At 32.3% G+C, this 11,330-nt stretch overlaps 1 protein-coding gene across 4 annotated transcripts in view; it reads left to right on the top strand.

Annotated features, from left to right (window-relative positions):
• The first annotated feature begins 336 nt into the window (after window positions 1-336).
• The window catches only part of LOC137641680 (vesicle-associated membrane protein 3-like), a 42,296-nt gene continuing 31,302 nt past the window's right edge, over window positions 337-11,330 (top strand). The window contains exon 1 of one of the 4 annotated variants that reach the window (XM_068374464.1): window positions 337-359. The gene's annotated coding sequence lies outside the window, so the exon portion shown is untranslated. Of the gene's footprint in view, window positions 360-520; window positions 544-5,330; window positions 5,418-11,330 lie in introns of those variants that run through there. The other 3 variants (XM_068374463.1, XM_068374459.1, XM_068374462.1) reach the window with 3 other exon arrangements.

Raw genomic sequence — 11,330 nt, 5'->3', positions numbered from 1 at the left:
GCCGCTGTTAGATCTCAGAATAAAAACAGCTATTAGACAGTTTCTCAAAGTAACAGCCAGTTTCCGAAAGCATACACAAAGTTGTAACCAAAGGTTGTAACAATTTATAACAAGACGTCACTTGGAACTGTTTGAACATTTTCTTTTTAGTGTATATGGAGAAGTGTTAAGTGAATTGGTTATAGAAGTTCTATTGAAGGAACAGTGCAGAGTATTTGAAAAAAAAATAGTTTTCACGCTGCAAAGTATTTGAAAAAAATAGTTTTCACACTGCAAAGTATTTTTAAAAAATAGTTTTCACAACATAGGACTATTGCTAGCCACGTGCCGAGAGCTAGAGTGGTCCCAGCTTAGGAAAGGTATGTCTACTGTAATAACTCTCGCCTATTCTTTTATCTTTGTTCATTGAGAAGTGTTAAAAAGGTTATTTAAGTTCCATTGAAGGAACAGTGGAGAGTATTTGAAAAAAAAAAAATAGTTTTCATAGCATAGGACTATTGCTAGCCACGTACCGAGAGCTAGAGAGATCCCAGCTTAGGAAAGGTATGTCTACTGTAATAACTCTAGACTTTTCTTTTATTTTTGTTCATTGAGAAGTGTTAAAAAGGTTATTTAAGTTCCATTGAAGGAACAGTGCAAAGTATTTGAAAAAAATAGTTTTCACAACATAGGACTATTGCTAGCCTCGTACCGAGAGCTATAGTGATCCCAGCTTAGGAAAGGTATGTCTACTGTAATAACTCTCGCCTATTCTTTTATCTTTGTTCATTGAGAAGTTTTAAAAGGTTATTTAAGTTCCATTGAAGGAACAGTACAGATTATTTGAAAAAAGTAAATAGTTTTTACAACATAGGACTATTGCCAGCCACGTACCGAGAGCTAAAGTGATCCCAGCTTAGGAAAGGTATGTCTACTGTAATAATTCTAGACTTCTTTTATTTTTGTTTTATCATCATCTATATGTGGTACACTACAGTATATGTGATTTTTTTTATGGTTGGTGAAGATGTATAATATCAATTTCTATATTATAACTATTCTTTAACTTTTATAATTCACGAGTTTTCATCTTCAACATTAACCATATTCATCTGTTTTGGTTTGAGATATTATTTAACTATGTATGGTTGAACTTACAAAGGTTTGTTTATGTAATTTTTAAAGTAATGTAGTTAACCCATCTAATGCCCTTGTCACTTGATGGGTTATTAGAAAGATAACCCTGAAATATATTGCTTTTAGTTTTGACCAAGCCACTTCTTACGTAAAATGGCACAATGTATCACAGATTTAATTTCCAAATACTTTTACACCGAACAGATTTACATTCTCAATACTTTAGTGCCAAATCATGTTGGCAACCATATTTTGTCATTTGGAATTTGCCTTGGAATGTAGAAACAGTGGCCACTTAAAATTTTCCACATTTTCTTTAGTTAGGAATGACCTTAAATTATTTTGAAACATCACACGAAATAAGTTTTCTTTCTTATATCCCACGATTAAAGCTAGCTCCGAGATCATATATATACTTAATAGATAAACTATAGTTTAACTTTTGAGGGTCTTTACTTTTTAAAATATGGTCATGGTCTTGGAGTGGCCGATGTGGTAACGTCCTTGACTGGTGAACGCCAGACTGGGGTTAAGTCCGGCTCAGACTCTTTAGTTTCTTTGGTCGCTGCAACCTCACCATCCTTGTAAGCTAAGGATGGGGGGTTTGGGGGAGCCTGCAGGTCTATCTGCTGAGTTAAAAGCAGCCACTGTTTGGCCCTTGTATATATGGTCAGGTTCTCTCTCTCTCTCTCTCTCTCTCTCTCTCTCTCTCTCTCTCGGCTCACTCTTTAGTTTCTTTGGTCGCTGCAATCTCTCCATCCTTGTGAGCTAAGGATAGGGGTTTGGGGGAGCCTATAGGTCTATCTGCTGAGTCATAAGCAACCCATTGCCTTACCCTTGTATATAGGGTCCCTCTATGGTATAGTTCTGATCGATAGAGCTATGTCAGTCTCTTGCCTCTGCCATTCATGAGCGGAATTTAAAAACATTAATATAACTTTAAAAACATTAATATATTTTATCACTTACTGGTAGTATGTAGACTCAGGATTGTCGAAGTGGTGGACTGTGATAGTACCAACATCTAGGCCTTGGATTAAACATTCCATCTTAATGTCTTCGAATTAAACCTCGATCAATTATACGTGTTCCAATCTCCTAAATAGTTCTGAGTATTGATAGTCCATGCCACTCCCGATATCCCTGTAGAGAACTTCGACTCTACACAGTGTGAGGTTCCTTCAGGATAAGTGTGAGGTTCCTAAACGCTCTTCTTGGTTGCTGTGACCCGCATTGTTCGATGTAAAGCAAATTGCCACTTTATGTTGTTGTAAAAATGTAGGATGGAGAAAGAAAACTTTTATTCAATGTGAGTTGACTGAAATGTTCATATACTATCAGTTTATGCATTGAAATATGACTATTTATATATTTATATACAGGTAAACATTAACATTATATTCATACATAAATATATTACTATTAATTAGCGGGAAAATATATGATTATATTGATATTAAAAGATTCATATGACTGCGCATAAAGTTGTCATATATATATATATATATATATATATTGTGCGTGTGTCAAGGGTCGTAGTTCCATCATTAAGTAACATTTTATATTTAACAATAACTTGCTAATGTTAAACTATTTCTTTAAAAAAATAACTTAACATAACATTTTTAGCTTAAATATAATTTGCTAGTTTTCATATTCCTAACTTAAAGGTGTATTATTGTATAACTATATAGTAAAACAATACAATTTAACAGAGAGAGAGAGAGAGAGAGAGAGAGAGAGAGAGAGAGAGTGTGTGTGTGTTATTGTACAAATGTTTATAAACAGAGAGAAACTTAAGATGTCAGTCCAAGGTCTTCAACAGATAGAAAAAAACAGTTCGAAAATAGGGGAATAATGAAATTAATAATCTAGGAAAAGTAACGAAAGCATAATAAATATCACAAAATCAGTACACAACGTTAAAATAGTCATATATAAACTATTCATTCATGTCAGTCCCACGCTTCAACATAAAAACATTCCGTTGCAAGATTTTAACTATGAAGTTCAAAGCGTAGGAGTCTAGGCTACAGAGCCTGCTATTTGGGAGTAGGCTCTTTTACAGTCTACACTGCTGCAGGCCATTCAATAAGGAAGGCTCTGTTGTTAAAAGTTTGATTCGAGAATTCGACGTTAAAGCTATTTATAAGATATTTAACAGAAATTTAATCATTATGGTATACATGATACAGGCCTTGTTCTTAATTTTATTTTAACTTTATTCTCTATAGATCTACAGTGTATAAAAGCGTTATTTAACTTTATTAGTCTATAGATCTACAGTGTATAAAAGTTTATTTTAACTTATTATGCCTATAGATCTACAATGTATAAAAGCCCCTGTGGCATTTTCACACACACAGGGTCTAGGTCTAAGCCAAGATCTTTAGACCTTGGTCTAAGTGATGTCAGACAGAGTAGCCGATCGTGACTAGCTACGGTCTAATTGGTCTACCATAAAGTCAAAGAAAAGTCCTTCAAAATGAAGGGAACAGTGCTTACCCCCATATATAATGGGCAAAAAACATTTTAATAAGAAGATTATCTATAAATCTAAAGTGTATGAAGTCTCTGTGGCATTTAAACACACACACACACACACACACACACACACCACACACACAGAAAGAATTATACGTTAAACCCACAAAGCATTTGAAGCAAAATCCTTGCAAAGGCATTCTCCCCCTCGTCCTTTGAAAGGAAGGATCCAGAAATAAAACGTCTTCACATTAGACAAATTTGCCTTTAGCACAAAACTAAAAGGACTTATTCGGTAATTACATTTAAAGTTAATATCAAATCCTCTCTGCTTGATAACCTTTTAAAAGTTGTTTATACATTACAGGATAATCTAATCTAAAGTAGCACAAAATTAGGCTACGTCCGGTAGATGCGATAGGAATATATTAGGCATTCTCTCTCTCTCTCTCTCTCTCTCTCTCTCTCTCTCTCTATGTATGTATGTATGTATGTATGTATGTATGTACATATGTATGTACATGTGTATGTACATGTGTACAGTGTATATATGGATATTATACACACACACACACACATATATATATATATATATATATATCTATAGTATATATATATATACAGTATTTTATATATATATATATATCTATATACAGTATTTTATATATATATAATATATATACACACAGTATGTAATGTATATATATATATATATATATTATATATAGAATATATACATAGTATGTAATATATATATATCATATATATATATGTATATATATATATGTATTATACATATATATGTATATATATATGTATATATATATGTATATGTATATATATGTATATATATAAATATATATATATATATGAATATAAATATATATAATATATATATATATATATATATAAATTATACATATATAATATGTTTGATATATAATATATATGATATATAATATATAATATATATATAGATATATATATATGATATATAGAAATATATACATAATACACACACACACACACACACACACACATATATATATATATATATATCAAATTATATAACCATTTTTATTTATGTATACATACATTTATACTTGCATGTGTTTTTATAAATTTTTATATCCCTATCAATTTAACTAAAAAATAGCCAGTATATTTAATAGTTTAAATATTGTTATTCCTGGTATTAGCTGGTAAAAAAACTAAAATGGAAAGTCAAGCTTTTGTATAAATTATAATTCAATATGAAGAATTGGTAGTGTTAATGTCTCCTGTATACTTTTCATTACTATCTATGTTATCGCTTTACAGTCGTATCTTATCTCATGAGAACATAATCAAAATTATCACATGCTTCGGCAGTTAAAGTGAACTAACGAGCCTGACTTCACGTAGAATCGAAAATCTCGCACCTAAGCGTTTAACATTGAGCCTTATGGAATCACAGTCTCTGATGTCATGCTTTAGAATATAGCTAAGCGAAGTGTTGCTAGAACATTAATTAATTATCTATTTGCTTAGGTTAATTATCTTTAATAGATTAATTATATTTAAATGCAAGATACTAGGCTAGGCGAGGAATTAAAACTTCTAGAAGGTGCTCTTATGGAAGGTGAATTAACTTCTTTCTTTTGTAAGTAAAATGAAAAGGAGTAACTTTAACTTCGCGTTGGGCACAGTAGGGGTATACCACTTTCTCTCTCTCTCTCTCCTCTACCCAGTGTTCTTCTGCCAACGGATTTGTCATACAACGTACGTTGGAAGGCGCTGGCTAAACTAAGGATTTTTATTCCGTCCTGCAGAAAGAGGTGTGTGTGTGTGTATTCGTTTTTTGGGGACTTTTTTCTCTCCGTCTATGTAGGATTTTTATTCCGTCCTGCAGAAAGAGGTGTGTGTGTGTGTGTGCGTTTTTTGGGGGACTTTACTCTCTCCGTCTATGTAATTTAAGGTTTATTATTGAAATAATGAATTGAGTGTATTATCAAATAGCCTAAAATTTAGGTTTTTTTTTAAGTTGAAAGGCCGCTCATGAATGGCAGAACGAGCTAGTTTCATTAAGATAGCATTTTTCTCAACAATAAGCGTAATAGCTTATGAAGTTTCTTATACAAAGTGTTATTTTTATTGAAATAACTTCATGAATTAAGTGTATTATCAAATAACCTAAAAATTAGGTTTTTTAAAAGTTTAAAGGCCACTTATGAATGGCAGAACGAGCTAGTTTCATTAAGAATGAGCATTTTTTTTTCTCAACAATAAGCGAAATAGATTATGAAGTTTCTAATACAAAGTGTTGTTTGTATTGAAATAACTTCATGAATTGAGTGCATTATCAAATAACCTAAAAATTAGGTTTTTAAACAGTTTAAAGGCCACTCCTGAATGACAGAACGAGCTAGTTTCATTAAAATAGAGCATTTTTTTCAACAATAAGCGTAATGGGTTATGAAGTTTCTTATACAAAGTGTTATTTTTATTGAAATAACTTCATGAATTGAGTGTATTATCAAATAACCTAAAAATTAGGGTTTTTAAAAGTTTAAAGGCCACTCGTGAATGGCAGAACGAGCTAGTTTCATTAAGATAGTATTTTTTTTCAACAATAAGCGAAATATATTATGAAGTTTCTTATACAAAGTGTTATTTTTATTGAAATAACTTCATAAATTGAGTAAGAGTATCATCAAATAACCTAAAAAATAGGTTTTTAAAAGTTTAAAGGCCACTCATGAATGATAGAGCGAGCTGTAGTTTTTATGAACAATTAGCGTTATAAAATGAAGTTTTTTTTTTTATACAGTGTTTCTGTAACAAAATTATCTTTCGATACCTTTCTTGGTTTGCAGCCCTGATAAGGCTATCATTCGTATCAAATCAACTTGTGGTAGCTTCAAGTGAGGTAAGCTTATGGGCCAAGGTAAAAGTATTATCATAGTACTATTATGCAAACAAGACTACAACTCCGGTATTTATTCAATGTTAACCTTCCCCCCTTTCTGCTCTGGTAATTCCACACCAATCCTTCCCCCCTCCCCCAAGGTTTCCTAGGTAATCCTACCCCTCTAGGAGTTATCTAGTCAATTTCGCTTTATCTAAACAGCGTTGAATTCTGGGGAATTCTTAGGCTGGTAAGACATTGTCTTGAAGTGAATTATCAGTTAAAGTTATTTATTTTTATTTTTTTGATAGTTTATATATGAAAGATTTGTTTTAAAGTTGTTACTGTTCTTAAAGATGTCTTATTTTAATTGTTCATTGTGTCTCTTGTTTGTTTATTTCGTTATTTCCTTTCCTCGCTGGAATACTTTCCTTGTGGAGTCCTTAGGCTTATAGCATCCTGCTTTTCAATCTATGATTGTAACTTAGCAAATATTATTATTATTATTACTTCCTAAGCTACAACCCTGTTGGCTTATAGCATCCTGCTTTTCAATCGAGGGTTGTAGCTTAGCAAATATTATTATTATTATTATTATTACTTCCTAAGCTACAACCCTAGTTGGAAAAGCAAGCTGCTATAAGCCCCAGGGGCTCCAACACGGAAAATAGTCCAGTGAGGAAGAAAACAAGGCAAAATAAAGCATTTTAAGAAGAGTAACATGAAAATAAATATCTCCTATATAAACTATAAAAACTTCAACAAAACAAAAGGAAGAGAAATAAGATAGTGTGCTTGAGTGTACTCCCAAGCAAGTAATAATAATAATAATTTTTAAAGTACAGATATGTTAACTGTTAGAGAAATCCTATCAGTATGAGCTAGACCCATTAACCCATAGTGATACTCGTGGAGGGTAAAAAGAGAAATTGGGGGGGGGGGGGGGGGGGGGGCTATTATAGTTATATAACGCCTACAGCTTACAGACTATACTCTTAATCTCACTTAGCAGTAACAGATAATCAATGTCTTTATTCTCATTAATCAAACCATTGTTCTCTAGTCTTGGGTAGTGCCATAGCCTCTGTACCATGGTCTTCCACTATCTTGGGTTAGAGTTCTCTTGCTTGAGGGTACACTCGGGCACACTGTTCTATCTAATTTCTCTTCCTCGTGTTTTGTTAAAGTTTTTTATAGTTTATATAGGAGATATTTATTTTAATATTCTTAAAATATTTATTTTTTCTTTGTTTCCTTTCCTCACTGGGCTATTTTCCCTGTTGGAGCCCCTGGGCTTATAGCATTCTGCTTTTCAAACTAGGGTTGTAGCTTAGCAATTAATAATAATAATAATAATAATAATAATTAGAAAAAGCCGAAAACTGAAATAAGGACTTAGTGTAAGAGGGATATCTCTAGCCGCATTCCCACGCTAAGGACATTATTAAACCCAGTTAGAGAATGACGCATCCAATTGTGTCTAAGGATGATTTTCGGTACCTGCATTATGACTGTGTGTTTCTCGCTGCACTGACTATAGTGGGAAGGTTTCATATCGTTTGTTTGTTTGTTTAAAGGGCCATGACAGTGTAGAATAGTGTTTGTGAGAGTTAAACTCTTAATTCTTCCGAGTTTGTTCATCTGTTTGTTTGTTTAAAGGGTCATGTTAGCGGAAAATAGTGTTTGTGAGAGTTAAAATCTTAATTCTTCAGAGTTTGTTCATTGTTTGTATGTTTAAAGGGTCATGGCAGTGTAGAATAGTGTTTGTGAGAGCTAAACTCTTAATGGTTTAGCGTTTGTTCATTGTTTGTTAGTTTAAAGGGTCATGCCAGCGTAGAATATAGTGTTTGTGAGAGTTAAACTCTTAATTCTTCAGAGTTTGTTCATTGTTTGTTAGTTTAAAAAGGGCCATGCCAGCGTAGAATAGTGTTTGTGAGAGTCGAACTCTTAATTCTTCAGAGTTTGTTCATTGTTTGTATGTTTAAAGGATCATGCCAGAGTAGAATGTTTTTTTTTTTGAGAATTAAACTCCTAATGTTTCAGCGTTTGTTCGGTCATAATAAAATCTCTCTTCGAAATTGAGGTTCATTGTGTTTTGTATATTTCGACGTGAGAGAGAGAGAGAGAGAGAGAGAGAGAGAGAGAGAGAGAGAGAGTAAACTTAAGCCATTCCTACCATATAAATACCCAAATTCTTAATTGAGAGATGAAAATTAAAAAAAATTATAGTACCAATAATTTTGTATATTTACAGAGAGAGAGAGAGAGAGAGAGAGAGAGAGAGAGAGTATTTAAGCCACTCCTGCTACCATTAACACTCAAATTCTTAATCACAGAGATTGAAATTAGTTAAAACCATAGTAACAATCATTTTGTACATTAAACGTGCTTTAAACTTTTCGGCATACATACACACATACACCTATACGTACTTAGTTTTCTAATGAAAACACAATGTGTTTATACATCCATTTTAAATCAATTTGCTACTTTTTGTTTCTGTAGAAGATTTTATAGTAAATAGCCAATCTATATTTCTGTATTCATGACCTAAATAATGTTTTGATCCTTAAAAGACGAGGAGTAAAACAAAAGCAGGTTTTCCATAGCTGTAGTAACGTCCCTGACTGGTGATGCCAGACTTGGGTTATTGTCTCGCTCACTCATTTTCTTTGGTTGCTGCAACGCTCCATTCTTGTGAGCTAAGGATGTGGGGTTTGGGGGAGCTCATAGGTCTATCTGCCGAGTCATCAGCAGCCACTGCCTGACCCTCCTTGGTCCTAGCTTGGGTAGAGAGTGGGCTTGGGCGCTGATCATATGTATATATGGTCAGTCTAGGGCAATATCCTGCTTGATAGGGCAATGTTACTGTCCCCTTGCCTCTGCCATTCACGAGTGGCCTTTAAACGTTTAAATATATATATATATATATATATATATATATATATAATTACAGAAGGGAAACATCAGAGGCGTTATTAATATCATTATTAATTGCTAAGCTACAACCCTAATTGGAAAAGCAGGATGCTAAAAGCCAAGGGGCCCCAACAGGGAAAATAGCCCAGTGATGAAAGTAAAAAGGAAAAATAAAATATCTTAAGAACAGTAACAACATTAAAATAAATATTTCATATATAAACTTTGAATAATTAAAAAAAACAAGAGGAAGAGAACTTAGATAGAATAGTGTACCGGAGTGTACCCTCAAGCAAGAGAACACACTGTGCGCCTAGACATAATAATAAACTGCCAAGTGAAATGAAGGACCTAAAGGGAGCAATTGAATTTAAGAAGAAACTAAAGACATTACTTTTCACAAGATCATATGATTTGGAAGATGCTACAATCAAAGAATTGTATAAGTTATAATGAAAATGTTTCGTTAGATGATTAATATGGACCCGCCCGAGAAGTAGTTTACTCGACTTCAGTGGAGGGTTGGATTTAAACCCAAAAACAAATAAAAAAATAAAATAAACTTAATGCATATGTATCTTGTGTATGTATACTAAGAGAAACAACGTATGGATCAAAGCGAGCTTGAATACTAGTCTGTGTAGTTAGACAGTATTATAAAGGAATGCACAGCTGTTGACAGAGGGGAGAGTGGCAGACAGACATTCGTCTGGTTATGCTGATAGAAGGGGTTAGGTTGAGAGTTTTAATCGTTAGAAGATAATGTTAAAATGGTCTAAAATGGTTTACCCCAGAAGATAATTATTAAATACATGCGTATACGTACTTTATATGTATGTTTTGTGGAAGGTTTCTGTGCAGTTAGTTAATGAATTAATCTAAATCTAATGTATGAGTGTATGTATATGCATATGCATGTATGTATGTTGTAGTATGTAAGTAGTATATATACATACATACATACATACGTATATATATATATATATATGCACATCTATTACATACATATATATATATACATATATATATATATATATATATACACCTTTAGCAAATCAATTAGAGTAATTATCTTTTGTAACTTTTATAAAGTTGCACCCAAAGCTTTCGGCAACAACTTCTTCTGATAAACAGGAGACTATTAGATTAACTGCCTGCCTATTATGACGAACATGATAGAATTGTCCAGGAAGATCTGAATGTAAAGGATGGTCAGAATTATGAAATTGACTTAAGTTTAGCTCAACCAAACGTTAAGCAACACTTAGTGGGGAAGCTCTCCATTTCTCTAGCTTGTTACACACCATCTTATTGTAGGTTTTCCACACTTACAACTTTGATGTTTTTTTCTGTCTGTCTTAAATGTCATGTGTTGTATACGTGGCAGATTTTTTTTTATTGGCTGAGGTTTTAAAATGTCATGCTTTGCTTGTTTTCCTTCTTTTTCTTTATTGTACCATATTAGGCCTACATCAGTGAAAACTGTTGTTGTTGTTGTTGTTATTATTACTATTATTATAACACATTACTTCAGTTGTTGTTGTTGTTGTTATTACTATTATTATAAACACATTACTTCAGTGAAAACTTATTATTATTATTATTATTATTATTATTATTATTATTATTATTATATCTAGTGTTTTATTATGATTGTTGTTGTTATTGTTATTAATAGTTAAGCTGCAACTCTAATTGGAAAGGTAGGTTGTTGTTATTATTATTATTATTATTATTATTATTATTATTTTATTATGATTATTATTGTTGTTGTTGTTGTTGTTGTTAACAAGCTGCACCCTAGTTGGAAAAGCAAGTTATTATTATTATTATTATTATTATTATTATTATTAGTTAAGCTACAACCCTAGTTGGAAAAGCCCGATACTATAAGACCAAGGGCTTCGACAGGGAAAAATAGCCC

Source organism: Palaemon carinicauda, chromosome 5, assembly GCF_036898095.1.
Source record: "Palaemon carinicauda isolate YSFRI2023 chromosome 5, ASM3689809v2, whole genome shotgun sequence".
In the NCBI taxonomy this organism is placed as follows: domain Eukaryota; kingdom Metazoa; phylum Arthropoda; class Malacostraca; order Decapoda; family Palaemonidae; genus Palaemon; species Palaemon carinicauda.
Note: the sequence above shows the minus strand (reverse complement) of the source record. Positions and strands in the feature narration are given on the sequence as shown.